Source organism: Lonchura striata, chromosome 3, assembly GCF_046129695.1.
Source record: "Lonchura striata isolate bLonStr1 chromosome 3, bLonStr1.mat, whole genome shotgun sequence".
In the NCBI taxonomy this organism is placed as follows: Eukaryota; Metazoa; Chordata; class Aves; order Passeriformes; family Estrildidae; genus Lonchura; species Lonchura striata.
The window spans coordinates 49,641,611-49,661,306 of record NC_134605.1 but is presented as its reverse complement, the minus strand read 5'-3'; the positions used below and the strand labels follow the sequence as shown (position 1 = coordinate 49,661,306).

The following is a 19,696-nucleotide window of genomic DNA, read 5'->3' as shown; positions in this document are numbered from 1 at the left end:
TTCACTTGAAGGCTATAAATATAAATTGCATATTTCTGTTGGCAAAGAGACAAATAAAAATTACAGAGTTAATCTGAAAAATTCCAAGAAAACGTGTCACCCCTATAATCATGTAAACTACATCTGACATACATTGCAGAAAAATATTTACATTATAATATTTTCACATCCCAGGGGCTTTTTAATTTTTCTTCACACCTCCATGGGTGGAGACCAGCAAAGTCTCAGATGTGTAAAAATGCTACAGAAATGTTCTGAACAGGGAAAGGCTGATCTGATGAGCTATTTTAAAGCCAGAATAAAGTGCAGGTTTAATATTTTCAAAAACTCTGGGATGAAGTATTTTGCTGAGTTTGTTTCATGCTTTGCAGGAGGTCAGAAGTATATGCAAGGTACCAGATGAGGCCCAGCAGACTCCATTGGTATGAGAACTTGAAGCATACTCTTCTGGTCACTCCAGAGCTGGAAGTACCTAGTAGAGCTTGGGAAATAAACAATCCTGTTTTTCCAGAGCAGTAGATCCTCCTATTAGGTATAACAAGCTGTTTCAACTAGCTGCCCTGCAGGATAAGTGGATGACAATGCACTTTGTATGTGTTTTTTTCAAAAGCAATAAAGTTTAGAAAGGAGTACCACTCGTGCTCCACTGTGTAAGTAAAGGCTTCTAATTTTCCATTAATTATTTTCTCCTTGGCTTAAAAACCTCCCCTGTTTAAAATTTAGGGCTGGAATTATTGTTCTGCATTAATGAGATGATTTTGTAGGACAGATGCAGATAAGGTTAGGTCAGCCTCTTAATTTATAAAACCCATTATTCAAGGTTTTCTCACATAGGTATAGTAGATATTATGCTAGATATTGTATTAGATATGTGCTGAAATTTGGGTAGAAGAAATTTTTCATTAGTTAAAAGAGAACAAAGAGAAAGAACGACTGAGCTGTCAGGTTGTATTTGGTGAACATTCATTACCTTTTCTCTTGGTCATTTACTGTGCATGAACAATGTGTTCTTACCTGTGTTTTGTCCTAGACTCCTAGAGCTGGGAGCCTGCTGATGCCTAAAGTGCTCTAGTGTAGAAATACTACATTTTTCAAGTGGGTTGGTCAAAGAATTACATGTAGGCTTTGTAGTTAAAATGAGAAGTTCCTGAATGATGAATATGGACAAGTACTTCACACAATAGCAGACATCAAGGAGACCAGCTGTGTGCTAGAAAGGAGTTTACTTCTTCCTTGCTGAGAGCAAGGCAGTGCTTGGAGTTTCAGCACTCAGCATGGCTCTGGGGACATGCAGTGACGGTCGTGCCACAAGGTCTGTGTGCCCAGGCCCGTGCCCAGCAGGGCAGAGCAGGGTTGGTCTGTGGGAAACAGAGATCCTGGGCTCCAACACGTCAGCCTGGCAGATACTGACATCTCAGGAGTCAAACCCCGAACAGCCAAAGGGCAGCAGAGGCTGTGCAAGGGAGGATCTCAGAGACTTGCTGCAGCCAGACCTGCAGTGCCAAAATTACCAATGACAGCAGTACCCACCTTCAGCAGAGAAACTTGTCAGTCTCACTCTGATTAGCTGACCCCAGCACTGCTGCTCCTTGCTTTCACAGTGCCTGCTCTGCACAGACAGATGTACTACTTCTCTGCAAACTCAGGGAGGGAAGTTGGAAGAAAGTCACCTCTTGTACTCCCTTGACTCAGCTGTGCAAACCTACCAGAGAGTGGCAATTAGTCACACTGCCACTAGAAGCTATCTGTGTTTCAACACATAATGCATTGCATTTTTAATTTTTAGAGAGGTTTTTCTACCCATTATAAGTACAGACAAGAATCCCATATGATTTTTTAAAATTATTTTGAAGTCTGCAAATCTCACGCACCCCATTCAGCATAGTTTTGTTCCTCCTAGCAGGGGTCAGAAAATGTTACAAAGCCAAACAAAAGTACCAGGCAAAGCAAGAGCTGCACGTTACCTGAGTCCTCAGGTACTCCTGTTGTATTGTTCACAGTGCCTTCACCAGGAAGCCAGATGTGATACTTTCTCGTAAAACCCAAACATTAGCTAGATGTCCCAGAATTTTCATATGGTTTCATCCTACACATATGTCATCTTCACAGATACAAGTGAAGAAAGAGTCTGGAGCAAATGTCTTGTTTTGACTGGTTAGTGCTGGTTCTACTTAGTAATAGAAGTCATAGGACCATTGGTAATGTTTATGATAGGATTCCTGCTTACTCAGTGAGCATATAGAGTTAAATCACATGGAGAAACACTTGGAGAAACTGTGTTCATTTGGCTCCCTGCTGATGTTCATCTGCACCCTTGAGATGCTTGATGATCCCTGCCAGTAAGCTTTTGTAAATAGGATAAGAGTATCACTCCCTCTGCATTCAAAGAACTAACACAGGAACCACTTTTGGAACCACTACTTGTATGCAATGACTACAAGCATGAGCAAGGACTCTCATTACTCCTGGTTTTTAGTTTAAGAATGATGTGGTTGGATAGGTGAGAGTTTTCATCTCTGCTTTGGACAGTATTTTGCCATTTCCTAGGAACCCTCTGCTGTGAAACTGTACCAATACTTACAAGTCAGCAGTGACAACTCTGCTGATACTGATAGGATTGTTAGAGAGCTGCAGTGTATGTCAGTTACTTCCCTCTTCTATGTATTTTCTTACTGATGGAAGGACAAAATATATACAATAAATGATGTCACTCTTTGGTTGGCCCAACTAGTGACACTGCCTATGCAGAAGGAGTCGTGAGAAAATACCTTTAAAATCAGATATAGTTAAAGGTTGTATTGATTGTCAATTACTTAAATTAAGCATCTTCAGGAGTCACTGCTGTACGTAAAGCCAACAGCCATGGGGAGGGAGGTGAATTAACAGAACATGAGCTATAAAAATTAGTAGGCTGTTCAAGCCACTGTTGTTGCCATGTCTGGCAACTGAAGTGTTAAAGAGTCTGATGACCCACAGGGTTAATGGAAATTACCACTTGCATATGATAAGGCTCTACCTTCCAGGTTTCCTAAAGCAGAGATTTACAGGTTAATATAACTATAAATGTTTCTTCTTTAAACAGTGTTCACGTAGAGATTATTTTGACTGAAATGATATCTACTGAAGAGTTGTATAATTATTATAAAAAGTAAAAAAAAAAAAGACAATTGTTGTTAAGTCAAACTTGTGAAGAATATCCAACATAAGCTTATTTTCAGGCAATTTTGTTCCAATTACTGGTATGCGTTTAGAAAATATCTCCTCAAATTAGAATTGCTTTAGTGTCTCAGTTCAACTCCAAAACATTTTCTGTGATAGCTTCACTCCATATTTTAATTGATTGGCAAATTAATGCAAGCTGTAATTGAGATAATGTTGCAAGGCAATGAAACATTTAGAGCAAAGATGCTAGGTTTACTGAATTTTGAAGCTTAACTTGTTTTTCTTATTCTTCTGTAATTTCTTCTGTCATTAACATTCATATGGACTGGTACAGTTTTGTATTAATTCTTGTTACAGTACCTTATATTGCCAAATATTCTTGTGACTTAGAGACAATTGCATTCTGACCACAGTATGATTTCTTTCAGCCAGTAGATACATTGCATATGAAACATCAAATGGTTGTTTTTAGTTTCTATTTACTTGACATTACATTTGTCAGAGGTGTCCAGGAAACAGCTCCCAGCTTCTGCTCCGTATGGGAACATGGTTTCTGCCATGGTACCGTGGAAGAAGTCCAACCTCAGAGCCTTGTCCTGGCTTCACCAGTTTAGTAAAACTAGTCCTAGTTGAAAATCCCCCTCTCACCTTTGTAAATGGGATGTAGGCAGCAGTGAGATTCAAGCCGTAGTACCTCTTCCCAGGCAGAGAGTAAATGAGGGAGGTTCCTTTCTCAAAGGTGATCAGTCATTGATTTGGGTTTGGATGCTCTGGCTTTTGCAGTGGCACAGAGCAGATGGTGGTGATTAAACACTAAATATCAGTGCAGTAAGCAAGGTTCCTTGAAATCAAGTTACAGCTGTGCATCAAAACTGTCTCGCCCATAAAGCTGCTCTGTAATCTGCTTGACTGTGAAAGTACCACAAAAGGTGTCCCTGCATGTCTTGGTGTCAGCAGCACTGCCCTTCTGGGTTTTGCTTGCTACAAACAAAACAGCCATCAGAGTTATGTCTGGAGAGAGACTTAAGATTGGATTGTGTTCCCAGAGACTAGGTATTAATATTTTTTTTTTTTTACCAGCAAAAGGTGCTCCAAGCCTCACACCAGAACCCTGCTTTTACTTTTCTTTCTTTTCTCCCAAAAGAGATAAACAAAGGCCTGCCTACTTGTTGGTTTGCTTCTGACGGGACTTTGACAGTCTTGCATACAACAGATTATGCCTGTGTCTCAAGGTGTAATCCACCAACACAATCTCAGAAAGCCAGTTATGGAGTAGGGTAAAATATACAACTACAGGAATCCAGAGGGGGGAAAACACCAACAAATTATTAGCTCAGTGTGGAATTCATTATTGCAACATGCAGAGAAGTGGCTCCTTAGTCAGCCAGCTGTCTTTGTGTAAGGGAAGAGGAGGGGGATGTAGCTCTGGGTCAGTGGAACTGGTGGTCTCAATCAAAAAGGGCAGTGGAGGAGGCCTTCAGGGCCAGCTCTGCTGCTGGTGAGCATGCTTAGTAAATTCCAGTGCTGCTCCTCAGTATTTGTATGTCAAGGATGCTGAGAAATGCAGGGGCACTTGTCCAGTACACTCAGTATCTCGTGGATTATAGGCTCTTGTCCATGACAAAGAGTGCTCTTCTACTCTAGGACATTTTCAAAATAAAATAATAAAATCCTTTTGCTTTCCAATGGCATATTTGGTGCAAGGGGGGAGGGAAGTGCCTTGTGTGTACTCAGGGTGTTAATGCAGGCAGCCATTCAAGAGAAACAATCATCTTTAATGCCAGCAGCGAGAAGTGCCAATCTCCAGTGAGGCAGGGCAATGTGCCATTCTGTCAGTCCTGTTTGGCAACGCAGCCAGGCTCTTCCCACACCACCATCACAGCCACTGCCAGCACACAGGACATCTGAAACACCACAGGCATTAATAATGCAAAACATTCCTGCAAGAGACCTAATCCACTGCAATGATGGGAAGGAACAAGAAGTGGGAATGCAGATCTAAGGCAATCAAGTATCTTTGAATTTTTACAACAAGGATACTGTGATGAGGGAGGGAAATTAAAATTTGTTTTAATCTAAAGAGGCAGTGCAAGAATTTACAGTGAATTATTCATAATCAGATGTCACTGCATGGTCTTGCAACAGATTTTCAAGCAGGAATCTTCTCCCATTGCTCTGTTACTGGAGAATTTCCAGAAGGCTGCAGTTTTGAATTGCTCAGAATTGCCCTTCAGGTAGTTCTTTCCCTAGCTTACGAATTAATTCTGATCACCAACTCAATTTATAGCCTTTAACTTCTGAAACACTTTTCTTCTGCAGTTCATTCCCCACAGTGTTCATCTGTAAGAATATATAGTTATATATAGCTTATATAGTATATATAAGCAATATATATCATTTAGGGATGAATTATTTGTCTCTTAACAGCCATCAAAAAAGAATAAGTTTTTTTCTCTATTATGTGAAGTGTGATTTTCTGTTTGTAAAACAGGTCTTTAATAAGTACAATAAAAAAAGTATTCCCGAATCCAGTAACATTGCAACAGCTGTAATTATCTAGAAAAAACAGTAATTATCTAGAAAAACAAAGATTTGGATCACCACATGCTGACCTGGCTAATTTTAGTGACTCCACTACATGCAAAGTCTCACAGAGATTTGTCCTAATGATTTTCAAATTGACCTAAATTTTCATATCCACATATAACTGCAAGCACACGATTATTAACGTGAAGGAGTGGGAGTGCATTTTATTCAGTTCACATCTGTAATTGCTAGGTTTAAAAAAAAAAATACTTTTATTGATGGGAATACTCTTATGAGTTATATAGATTATGTTGCTTGTTCCAGAAAGTTGGTGCAAAATATTCACACTGCCTTAAAAAATCCCTCAAAGTCTAGACCTGATTTCATTTCTTTGCTTATTCTGAAGATCTTTCTAAACACTGGCAACACTTGCCATAGATTTAAAGGTTGCAGTTAAATTATTTTGTAGCTATCCAGTTTATTCTATCCACTCCATCTGTTAAGCAAGTGTTTTATTATTCTCTCAAAATGTTCTATAACTCTTGGGATTTTAAGGATTGCATTATTTTTAGTGTAGTACTCTGTATAACAATTTCCTAACAATGCTGGACCATATCAAAATGCTTTCACAAATGCACATCACAAAGCATACACAATGTGACACACCTTTCTTGGAGTGGCTCTCTGTGGCCTGTGTTGAGCCCAGGATGCACTGCTATTTTTACCAGAAGATGTAATAGATCAGTGAAATAAACTACAGCAGCAGATTCTCTGTTTTCTGAAGTCTTGAAATGGAAACTACTGGTATACATGGAGCTGGGTTAGGTGGTGCTTCCTAATGTTAAACTGAGTGGCAGCTCCTCTGAGATGGCCTCTCCTGTTAATTTACTGGATTACTGCCCCCAAAAATAAAGTGCTGTTCAATCTCCCAGCTGACTTTTGTTTCACTGAGAAGATTAAGCAGCCAGTAGACAGTGGCTTGCATGCTGAGAAAACTACCAGAAAATCCAAGTGTAGACATACAAATTCTGTGTAATACTTGACTTCAAATTAAACATGTAGATATGCTGGGGAAGCATAAAATTAATTCAGACTGAGTGGAGAAATTTCAGGTGAGTTTAAAAAGTAATTTGAACTGATGGTTTTAGCAATTGATCTAAATTACTTTTAATTATTTGCTGTTAATTTATTCTGGACAAAACCAATGTTTGCCACCAAATCTTATGGAATTAATAAAATTTTGTTTTCCTTTTTCTTTGCTGAAGGAAGCTTTTTTGCAGGACAGATGGACACTTTTTTAGACCCTCTTCTCTGTCTTTTCTAGTTCACTCCTCAACATATTGAAGAATTCTGGATTTTTCTTTTTGCTAATGGGGCGTCTAGTGAGCCTGATAAGATAGCAATGTGAAGCTTCTGATTGTTAATTAAGAAATCATTAACACAGGGTTTCAGGGTTTCTATTTTAATGAGACTCCCTGTTGATTCTGGGCACATACTGCCTCTTGCTTTCCTTTTTGGAAGACTGTAGGAAAATTCCTATGCAGTTATAACTGAACTTTAATTTTGTCCTGGTGTCTGGGTTGTTAATATTTGATCATGGATGTGCTACCAATAATTGCAAAGGAAAATTGTTGATGGAAAAGCTGACAGCTGTTTACAGCAAATCCTAATGGTGTGTCCTAGATTAGCAGAAAAGCTTGACACATTGATGTTTAAGTCTTTTTTCATGAATGTTTCATCACTAGCAGTAATAAGTCTTTGTACATCAATAATTTTCTACTTGATCCCTCTGATTTTCCTGCAAATTAAGTCATATTTTCTCTTGCACTATCACCTAAATGCCAGATGCTCAAAGCCATTTAGGCATATCTGTGCTGGCTGTCACACCACAGCAGCCTTTAAGGTGTGTGGGTTTTGCAGCAGAACTCATGAATACATCCTGGGTGGATTGGCTACTGCAGACACAGGTAGGCACTCAGGGAAGGAGTACATGGCATGCAGGGGAGGAATACATGGCATGCAGGGGAGGAATACATGACAGCTGGTGTGAGGGGCATAATGGTTGCCCAAGCAACCCTACAGAGCAGATGTAGAGAGACACACGTAGCTGAAGCTGGGCTGCTTGGCTCATGGACAAGTACCACTGTGAGCCTGGCACCAGAGCTCTGGTCTCCTTCACCCTAGAAGCCAACATATCCTATTTTCTTGTGGCCAAGCACCTCACGCTTTTTGTTGTACCACTGAGCTCTATGGGTGCCAGGAGGGCTGCCTGCTCCCAAAAGGCAGGTGAGCTGGGAACTTAAGTGACTGATACTTGTAACAGCTCCAAGCAGTGCAGAGGAATAAATCCCATGTCCTGACACTCACCTGGAGGCACCTTCTGCTCCCCTCCTGGTGAGAGCTGGCACTTCATAGTGAAGGGTACAGGAGAGACCACACACTGAGCCTCTGCTCTGCTCAACTCTTGGTTGAGTCACTGACAAAACACATGGTGCATTTGTTGGGAGCTCTACTTGCCTTAAAATCATTCACAAGTTTTTTTGAAGCCTTTAAAATAGTGCTCCTTTTCCCCTGTAGCAGGGAAGAAGAGGCTTTCTCCATTCAGTTACTGAATGTGCTGTCTTCCACGGCAGTGCATGCAGTTCAAGGTATCAGACCCTGTGGACAGAAGAACTGCAGTTAGGTCTATAACCATAACATCTATAGTGAGATTTTTTTATGAGGATTTTACTTCATATTTTTCAATTTAGCTCTTAAATCTTCAGATTGAGTATTACAGCTTCCATTTGCTAGGAAGACACTTTCCCAGGCTAAAAACAGAATAAAAAGCCTGAGACTTCAAATACCAAAGTACAACTCTTTCTTTGCAAAAAAAAATATAATAAATTATTTTTAGACACTTCTTATGACCTTGTACAGGACAATAGGTTCAGAAAGTGGTTTCTGAATACTTACAGTGCCATTAATTACTTGCATGTCACGTACTTGTGAATGTGGAAGTCCAGCTGGTAAAACAAAAGACAATAAATGAGAAAGTGTTTAGCCTGAAGACTGAAACTCATCATGGGACTTACTATGTGAACCAAAGCTGAAGCAAATAGGTCAGCATACTTTCAACACAGTTGGGCTTTGTTAGTGAAATTTCAAAGAAACTTTCCAAACAAGTGGGTATTTATAGCACCTAGAACTTTAATTGTAAGGTCTGTTGCCTGAAGTATGTTAATTGGGGTTTTTTCCCAGTATCGTATCTTCTTCATCTCATCCCCAGTTTCTGATAAGGAACCTTATTTTTCAGATAGCCTTCACTCTCAGGTAAATAAGCTGTCCTGTAGCTACAGGTCACCTTGTGGATTTATTAGAGATGAATCAATTAATTGGATCTTTAGGGAGAAAACTGGCATAGAAATGAGGTAAAAAAGTAGATGGGTGCAGTGGTTAATAACTATGAGAAAAATTTGTTCTTGCTTCTCCTTCACAGAGTTCCTATGTAAGCTGGCAAGGCACATGTCAAACTGCTCACAGATAATTATACCTGCATCCCTTAAGCTGATGTATAGGTAAAAATATGATGAAAAAGGTTTCAGTAACTTCCATCTGTGAAAAAGACAGTGAATGAAAAGTATAAATTACCCCCCTCCATGCAGCCCTGCTCACTTTGCCTTGAGTGGTCCCTGGCTGACCACAGCCATTCATTTCTTGTCGCTCCACCCCGACCTATGAAGTGAGGGACACGCTGTGGCTCATGTTTTCAACAGGTCAGCACTGAGTTTTCTTGCTGTCCTCTGCCTCCTGACTGTTACTACTGCAGGTAAGAAAATTCTCTTTAAGGCATACGGTAGCCAGCCCAGTCCACAGGGCTGGGTGGAAGAAGCTGCCATTCAGAGTAATTTAAAAACAGAGGGAAAACCAGGAAGAGCCTCAGAGTCTGAGAGGACTGTATGTCAGGTTCTTGCCACAAGAAGTGTGGAAGATGAGGAAAACAGGGAAGTGGGAAGAAGCACGGTGACCCACTCAGGGATTGCCACTGCTACTCACGCCCCACCAGCCCTACCTAAAAGGTGGCATATGATTGCATTTTCTTGGCTAGTTATACAAAGGTCACCATGCAGCGCTGTTGAGGATATTTATCAGTTCATGAGGTCCTGATCATCATAATTGCTGCAAGATTCCAAGAAAATTGAACTCATTATTTATCATAATATGCCAAAACACAGGTATGCACCTTTCTCACAAGCAGCCCTTGACCGGTAACAAATCTGTCCAGCTGTGTTACACATGGTTCCTTAATGGAACACCATAATGGTACATTGGGGATGAAAGGCATCTTGTATAATTGCAGATACAAGTAAGAGGCATACACCAGTGATGACACCTTCCCTTCTGGGCCCTACTGATACATAAACTGTTCCCAGAGACCCTTTAAAGTCAAAATGACCTACTTACCTTTAGACATCTCTGCCTAAAATGACTCAGATGAAATGAGAATGGATTTCCTTACAGACCTAAAACAATTTTTAAGTGAAATTTGTTACTCTAAACTCTAAAAAAAGAAAACTTTTATATGATTCTGTACTTTTGGACTTCTTTTAGAAAATAATTCAATTGTGAAAAGATTACTTTTCTATAGTATTCCTGATCCAAATTGAATAAAGATGCATAAGGAATTTTGATCACAAGTCTATTTGTCTAATTTTACCAAGCAAAAATCATCAGGGATAAACTTTGTAGATATTATCTCAAAACCAAATTAATTTATAACTATTTTGAATCAAAATGTAGAAATGTTTGATTTCTGAAAGATTATTTCTACGGGTTATGAAATTCCATACTTTTTATACTAAAGTACTGGAAAATATTTTGCTAACACTTGTTAGCATTTTCTGGTTAATAATTTTTTTCTGTGGGTGAAACAATAGTCTTCATTAAAAAAAAAAAAAAGCTAATTTTGCTTTCCATTTCAGGGTTTTTTTTGTGACACATATGTGTGATACCCCAGGCTACTGTTGTTTGTGTGATAAGATGTCTGTGTCACTTTGACTAAGACGCACCTGATTTCACTTTGCTATTTCACAGAGCCCAGAAGCAATATTGTTCACATATAAGAATAGCAAATGGAGAAAAGCACTGAGGATAGACTACCTATTCTAATTTATATGTGGGAAAGCTTACACAAGCTGGTGTAAGTCTCCTGGTGCCACTGGGACATGTTTTTCCCTGGCACAATATCTTCCCTCTGGGGGTGTTTTTCCAATTTGTCTTAGCTCATGAAAAACCAGAGTGAGCCTTATTAATGGTGAGGGACATAAAGTTACCCAGTAATTTAGATTTCTTATGGTGCCCAGTAATTGGCTTTCCTGGGATTGGAGCTAGGGAAAAAAATAATATTAAATGTCAAAAGAGAGAGTGTACTGTCAGTTGCCTTGGTGTACCAACATTGCTCCAGCAGAAGCACTCCTGGATGGCTCAGGAGAGATCTTCATTTCATCAGGTGAGATTTTGCCATTTCCCTTAAGGTCAGGGCTCTGCCAATGCATGTACTCTGTGCTGGGTCTACAGGAGCCAGATGAGGCTCTTTCCATTGTCTGTAGTAGGAATGGTTTAAGGCTTTGTCTCTCAAATAATTAGTGCCCAAATATGTAAAACTATCTTCACATTAAAAATGTTATCTATATAAAATACTCTCCTACCACAGAAGCCGTGATTCTACATGCTGTTTTGGTTTTACAAAACTCTGTGGTGCTGCAGAACCGACATTTACTAATAAGTGAAAAAAACTATTCTACAGGCTTTTGTCTCTCCTAAGCTGAAAACTCATTAATATTTATTACCAAACAGGTGTAACTGAAATGATGAGGAACTCACCTGTATGTTGCCACAATTTTAATCTAGTTAATTTTAAATTTGTAATTAGATTTTCTTCAGCAATTTAATTACTGAAGCCAAGGGAGCACCCATATTGAAAGAGAAAGATTAAGTAAAAGTAATTTTATTGCACATCTTACACTCAGATTATAAAAATCAATGGGAAAACTCCTCCTCCAGTTTAGCTGATTCTCCTCAATATACAGGATTTAGCCGTCCACTGCATGGCTGGTGTGGTAACGACTCTCTGCATTGAAAATTAAAACTGCCCCAAGGAATTCAAAGCAAGCACTAGACTGACCTATGAAGATGATGAAAAAGTGATCCTGTGAACTTGTTTATGAATAAATTACTTTGCTACTATTAGAAAGATTTATTTTGCAATAAATGGAGTTGCTTTATCTGTGAAAACCTGGATTATTTGAAATATTCTTTTTCTACTCCAATTCCCAGCACTTAATTTTCTGTCTAACACCTGACTGTTTTTCATATAAACGAAGAGTTCTTTGACATTAGAACTATATTCAAAGTGGGGGTAATAACTCCTACATCTGATCCAATCAGAGGCATTAAACTACAATGATTTCTTTTATAAAAACTACAGTAAATGTGAACACCTGCTTTACGGCCCCCAGGGCTCTCTTTTTGAAATAAGCTTTCCTAATAATTGAGATAAGCTCATTGAAGTCATTAAGATCTTTACAAAATTACATTTTAAAGATCTCAAATACTTTTGTTCAGCTTCTCCTCTTCTCTTCTCCCTCCCTTGCACACCCATTGGAATCTTAGGCCAGTCTCCTTTCTGCAGGGTTCTGCCAGAGAGGCAGCTGTGGATGCTGTCCCCTCTCACAGCAGCCCAGATGCTGGTAGAGATCCTCCATGGCTGAGCAGCTGGTGGGCTTACGGGATCATCCCACGTGCCGTGCTATGACACATTGATTGATCCATGTCTGGGTTCGAGCCTTGTGATAAGGAGGTGCTTCTTCACCACAGGAAATCTCAGTGAGGACCAGCACATAAGGCATGCTGGGGTCCAGAACATGAATACAACATAGATTCAACTTCTGCCAGGTCTGACTGTGCCCTGATGTTCCCAGTCCTTCAAAGGTGTCCAAGTAGGTCTCCTGTGTCCCATACAATGCCCCAGCTGTCACTGTGCCTCAGCCTTGGCCTCACCCCACAGCAAGCCGGCCCTGCTGGGCTTAGATTGGTTCTGTCTCAAGAGGGATGCTGTAAGGAGATGCAATGTGTGTAAAGAGAGTTAATGGCTCTGATGAGGCCAATGCCTTCTCCATAGACTATAACGTCATGTTTTCCCTCTGCTTCGTCGGAACAAGGGCAGCCATGTGGCATGACTCAGAAATCCAGTTTTAGCAAATGGCTTGAGACAGGTACCTGTGCTGATCTCAGTATAGACAGAGAGAATAAAGGACATGTAGACTGCACCAAGAGCTTTTAAGGATCAGAAATATGCATCTGGCTGAATGGCTTCCCACCCAGAGGGCTGCAAAACATGTAATGCATCAATAAGTTTCCTGACACCTTAAAATTGAAACACCTAGACTTCCCTCCTAGTTTAATTTTTTTTCTTTTTTCTTTTTATCTGCTCAAGTTATGATATGATAATTATATTTTTTTGCCTCAAAACCCATGACTAAATATCTTTAATTTTAATGACGTTATTGCAGCTCTTCAATCATAGGGTTAAGCCTTTCCTCTAGCCCAAGGCATCTCATAATTACCTTGACAGAATGGCAATCAGAACATTCATAAAACATCAAACATTAAAATGTTGCAGTACTGAAATGTTGCAGGACTCAAATCTCTACAAAAATATCTCAATATAATATATATTCCTAAGTGGCGTCTCTCCTAGGACCTACAAGCTAACACTGCACTTCCTCAGAATCAGCACAACCCACAACAGCTCTGATCTGCCCAAGAAGTTAAAGAGATCATGTAATTCCATCATATTAACAGTGAGGACTATGCAAATTAAGGCTTTTCAAATGAATGTGATATTGATTCCATTATGTTCTGACCATTAAGACAATGTTGGAATTTTTTTAAAGTCTGGCATAATAATGAAACAGGAACATTTTGCTGTGCTTCATTAAACCAGAAAAAGCACAGAGCAAAACCAAGTAGTTTTTATGCTTCTCTCTGAGATGCAGGACTCTCTTTAGAGAGACAGGATATTCATAGGATTTAGACCTCTAGAATCCCATCTTTATCAAATTCTGAAGTCTATTGCCACTGAAAGATTTGTCAAAACAGATTTGGACAGAAGATTTTTTTTGCAACAAGAAACTGGGTCTTCCTGAAATTTATTTTATAAAAGTCCTGACTAGCTCTACACAACCTACCCATACACAGAGTAGTGAATATGCTATGCCTAAAATATAACAGTGACATTCTGCCCTTGGGTATGCAGGTATCTGTGCAGGAAGAATTATAAAAAACTCCATATCACTCAGGGGCAGCATGTTTTTAAAATTACACTTAGTAGTTTGAGATCAAGAGAAAAGCATTCTAGTCTCTCTGTTACTCTTCTGGGTGATGATGAGACAATCACTTCCCACATTTAAAGTAAGGACAATAACTGCATCTGTTTGCAAACAGCTGCAAGTTCTATTACTGCAACATAACGCACAATATTTGACTTAAGTATCACAGCACTTTACTCCAGATACACATCTCCAGAAACCACAGTTCACACTGGGAGTACTTAAATATTAAAATATTTGTCAGCACATGTTGTGGGACAATGGGCAGCTCTGAAGGTCTTAGGCCTCCCAGGGGTTTTATGAAACCAAGGGACACAGAAGGGGTGTCAGTTCACTCTTACCTGACACTCAGAGTGAGGTGATGGTTTGCAGCGCCTTACACATTGACATGAACTGCATTTGTAGGTTACATTTTGCTGTCTGGTGAGCAGAACAGAGTTTGAGTGTCCCTTAATAAAATCTATGACACAGGCAGCTCTCAGTGGTGATCAGTACAACGCAGGGATATGGTGAGTACAGCTCTAAATAACCTGGATCAGATTGACTATTGCCTTTTCTATTGGATACCATGGTCAATATGACTGCACAAAGACCTACTGAAACATCAATATCTCATGGTGCTGGTTAGTTCTTAGTACTTGCTTGCCATTCATTTTAGCCTTGGGTAGACCTTGGAGTTGGACTTTAGTTGGCTTAAACCTGAATTCTATGGCTAAAGGAGAAAAGCAGTGTTCTTACAACTTTATATTTCTTATGTCCCACTCACTAATGTCCTCAGGCAATTTAATTGCTCTTTCTTAAAATCATTGAGAAGGAAGTTTTACCTGTGAGACTGACAGTGATTTCTTACCAATCCACTCATGAGAAGCTCAGCTCAGCTTGCTCTGGTGGCTGACAGGATAGTTCTGCAGCCCAGCAGGAAAGTCATAGCACAATTCTCTTGGCAGTTGCTTTTGTATTTTACACATGTACATTCCTCCAAACAGGATGAAATGCGTCTGAAAACACAAAGTATTTAATTGTCAGAACTGTATTTTTTCTATGCTACTATGATTGGGGAAAATGCATTTAAGTTACTGTTCATTCTGCTTGAACTGACTTTCTGACTTTCCAAAGTCCTAATTTTGATTCTTGCTTGTTTTCTCTGTGACTTTCTAATCACATATTCATTAACAAGGCTAGCACCCAACCAGGTTCTTTCTTTCAGAAAATCATCCTTTAAAAAAACAGTTCAAGATATCCTTGCAGCAGAGACATTTGTCATGATATCTGCATTAAATACCCCTTCTCCACTTGATTTGTTTCTATACCTACAGTGTGGTCCACTATTGTGTATTTCTGGTTACATTCAACTCAAGGACCTTTATTTTTTGACTTTTTTTCCTTCCTCTAAGAATTATTCATACACCTCAAGTAGTTTAAATGTATTGTTGGATATAAATACATACATATGAAATCATTATCAAAATGCTTTATACATCTTCAGACTAAAGGATGCCTTAATTTTTAAAGCAATAGGAATGTTTTCTTGTTAAATTAATTTACTGAATAGTGAAGAAATAAATTATCTGTTTTATACACTTCATCTGCAGTATTTTTTCTGACTTTTTGCATTAGAGAATACATATATTTTAAATTAGATAGTTTACTAGATATCCAGGTCAATACATTATGTCACAACTGGAAGCAGCAAATCATTGTAGGATAATGCTTGCTTGTAGACTTTCTAATCTTTTTCTTTCTCAGACAGGTACAGAATTGTCTTGTCCTCATAACCTGGGTGATTACTGCAAGAATTTTTAAAATCTGATTGTACTAAAGAAATTGAAAAACTTAATTTCTGGTTTTCAGTGAATAAAACAGAAGAGGTGATACAGAAGGATTTGTGATTTCTATGGTAATTTCAGCTCATTTCTTCTTCAAATCCAATTTTGCAAGCTAATGATTATCCCACTTGTCACTGATTGTCCTGTGACCTTGTTATCATGTATGTTTTTGGAAGTCTTTGTCCTTCTTGGCCTAGAGATAAGAAAAATATAATATTGAGGTGAATGGGACCGTTGGTGAGCAGGAGTTCTTGTATTATCAGCTTGAATGGTAATAATAATAATAATCTTGGAGCATACTCAGGCATTTAATTGCATTCTTTACAGTGTGGCTAGATTTTCTTTCCACTGTATAACTTAACATTAATTTTGTGTTTCTTAGGCCTTTTTTTTTCCCTTTCAGAGAAGCAAAAATTACTCAAGAACCTTTCTTTCTCCTTTAGCTAGGTTTGTCTGTTTAATCACTTTCAGACCTCTGATTACTCCTCTACTGGACCATGACAGAAGATTCCCAGAGGCCTTTAGGAAGGCTTTGCCTTCTATACAAAGGCAGTTTTATGCAATGCTACAATAAAAAAAAGTTGAAGAACAGCTTGTAAGTTGTTTTTCCAGACTTTTATATCTGTTATTTTTATTAGGTTCAAAACTGAGCAGGTATAGTAAGGTTATACCAAGAAGTAAAATACTTATATAAAAAGAAATGAAGAGCCACTGTTAATGCTCTAAGTTAATTCAAACAAGAAAACCAAAAAGAAAATCTTCCCAACAAATTTTTATCCTTTTTATGTTTGTTCATTTTTTTTTTTTTTTTTGGCAAAGCATGGCTAACAAATGTAAAATGTACTGCTATTTTGGAGATAATGCTGGAGAATTTGGCCTTAGTTATGCTTGTAAAACCCAATTATCAGATGAGCCCAATTATCAGATGAACAAATTTATCCACAAATATTTTGCATGACATTTGGAATGCTCAACTATCAGTTAAACTCAGATTCTTTAATAATTAACTTGACTCTTGTAACAACCTTAGGGCACAATAACCATGCATGTCTCCTGTCTGGAATCAATTTGTCACTGATACAAATCACTGCAATGAAGTCAAGAAATCATGATAACCTACATGACACAGTTGCTTTGCTCTGAAAATTCCTTTTTGCTCTGAAACAGGGATTCTCATACATTCATGAGAGGACAGTTCCATACCTTCTCAGGCACATACCCATTTTCCTTAAAAATTCTTCTGATAAACTGCTAAATCTTCTGGGATGTGATTGATTTTAGTTATTTTGGGGTTCTGTCCCCCCACCCACCCACCACTTGTTTTTTGTTTGGAATTTTTTCCTTTTTCTCTTTCTATTTTTTTAATATTCACTTTATTCATTGTTTTATGCTATATAAAACGAAATAGATTTAAAAAACCCAGCATGCTTCATACCACTGCATACCTTTTGCAGTGTATCTTGAGATAAATTCTCAGTTCAAATTTAAGACCTACTACACAAGGTAATGATTCAAACTTGTGCAACTGATGAGAAAAAACTCCTTACATTTTTGAGGACTACTGACATTGCTGATACCACACAGCACTGGAAACATTTCTGTTATGGATTACAAATCAGTATTATAACATACCTCCATCAACCAACTGATGTATCCAAGCAGTGTTTCCATAAGTTTAGTATATTTTCTGCAGTGACACTTAGCAATGCAGGTGAACTTTGGATTTCAAACATCAGTCAGTACCTATGGATCTTCCTGGAAATTTACTGCTGATGCACAGAAGCATAAATGGGTTCTTGTTAAGATCAAAGAAAGGAAAGACTTTTAAGTTATCCCTGGGTTGATAAGCTGTAACTCTTATCTCCTCTCTGAGAGAAATATTAATTTTAAACAGTAGCAGAGGGGCTCTGATGGTTGCCTGTTCTATTTTAGAGGTCTATGGATTTTTTCTTCTTCATTTTGGAACTTTGCCAGTTATTTCCCACTGAAAAAGAGGAGTTTGGAGAGCAGCAAGGGGCATGATCCTATCAAAAGGAAGGTGAGCTGGGCATTAAGGTTGCCTTTGACGGTGACAACTAAGGTTGTCACTCACAGTAGTGTGCTACAAACATGTAAACATTTACATTTTCTGTGGTTTGGCTCACTGGAGTGTCATTACCTACGAACCCTATCTTCAAAATGGGAAAATGCAACACATTCTCCCTTTTAGTTTTGCAAACAAATGGCTTGAGTCTTGGGAGAACTTAGTGTCTGATCTCCTATGTACAATCTGTACTACTATGTACTTTTTAGCTTTTTCATCTTGTCTCAATTCTCTTACACATAAGTCTTTCAAAACGCGATCTAAACCCAAAACCAAAAAGTAAGAGTTTTTAAGGCTTCCCATATTAAGTATTTACGCCAAATTAGAATCTGCTAATGAAGGGCAGATTAATTTGGGTTAACCAAGTAGAAAGACACAGTCTGTAAAAATACAGAATATCTTATTCCAACTTCTCCAAAGATTGCAGTATTCTAATTTTTAGCAACTCCACTGAAGGGTGAGGGTCAGAGTAATCCAGAAAATAATCCCCTTTTTATGTGTTATTCAACTCTCTATCTTTTGATACTAATTCTCATTTTGAATTATTTATAAAGCATTTCTTTGGTAAACATTCCCTCCTATGTTAGCTACAAAAAGAAGAAAGTATAATAAACTTCCAGCCTCCTTTAATATTTCCTTCAGAAACATATTCACTTTTGTGCATGAATACATGTAAGTGTTTGTTTTGAATAAAATTGATAACATTATGAGTTCAACAAAAGAGAAAATGTAGCACAATGACTGATCAGTTCAAAGATTATATTTTCTGGTATCTTTATTTTTCTGTAAGAGGATAAGCTTGACAAAGGCTTGCAAATGGCAACTATTTCAGAGAACATAATGCAGATCCCAGTAGCTTGTTCAGAATCATCTTCTCCTCCTTGGAAGACCATCTGAGAAGGGAAGCTGTAAAAATAAGCTGTCAGCAAATAAAACCCAAGAATGATACATGAGAATGACAAGAAGCACTTTATTGAATGATTAGAAGATTAAAGCAAACTTGTGCTGGTAAGTTGCTACTTTAAATCCTGAAAAGCAACTCAGGACTTTATTTGAGGCTTGAGCTCTTAACAGAGCATTAGGTTTAACCTTTATGCAATCAGTTTCTTCTGGAAGTTTGGATGATCTTACCCAGATCTGTAAGGAGTGAATCCCTTTGAGGGTGGTTCTGGAGCCAGGTCAGGACTCTAAAAGGGAACAAAGACTGGTTTGTCTCTGGGGCTGTTTGGGATCAATGGTTATCAGAAAACCTTTTGCCCAGCAGAGCCTTCCAGATATGTAACTCCCAGCATATGCATGCCTGAAAAACAGCATCAAAGGAACATCCAATACAAAACTAAAGATGCACAACCACAACCGGCAGAAAATCCAGGACAGCCATGAAATACCTTCTGGCATTTACATTTTTTGAAACCCTCTGCATAATTTTCCACATCGTCAGTGTAGTCTACAAAAATGTCTTAACTGTCAGTCCAGTCTACAAAACAAACCAGGCTGGTCAGTGCAGTCTGAGTATCTATAAATTGCTAGATATATACAATTTACAGATATATATTTTTAAAACATAAGAAAAATAAATTAAAATTATCTTTGGAAATGACTGCAGAATGTGATCAAAATTTTATAAATAGAATAGTATGTTCCAATGCCCAGGGAATACACTTGTCAAGAATAAATCCTAAAGTATTTGAAAACATTACTGAAAGATGAAAACCTGAGTTAACTTTGGC

General features: G+C 38.4%; 1 long non-coding RNA gene across 1 annotated transcript; it reads right to left on the bottom strand.

Annotated features, from left to right (window-relative positions):
* Positions 1-8,211: 8,211 nt before the first annotated feature.
* LOC110483307 (uncharacterized) lies at positions 8,212-19,211 on the bottom strand. Its single transcript, XR_004148107.1, has 5 exons — positions 19,098-19,211; positions 17,516-17,652; positions 14,882-15,055; positions 8,644-8,693; positions 8,212-8,346 (listed from the first exon to the last, which is right to left on the bottom strand). It is a non-coding gene; the product is annotated as an uncharacterized LOC110483307 (long non-coding RNA).
* Positions 19,212-19,696: the final 485 nt, after the last annotated feature.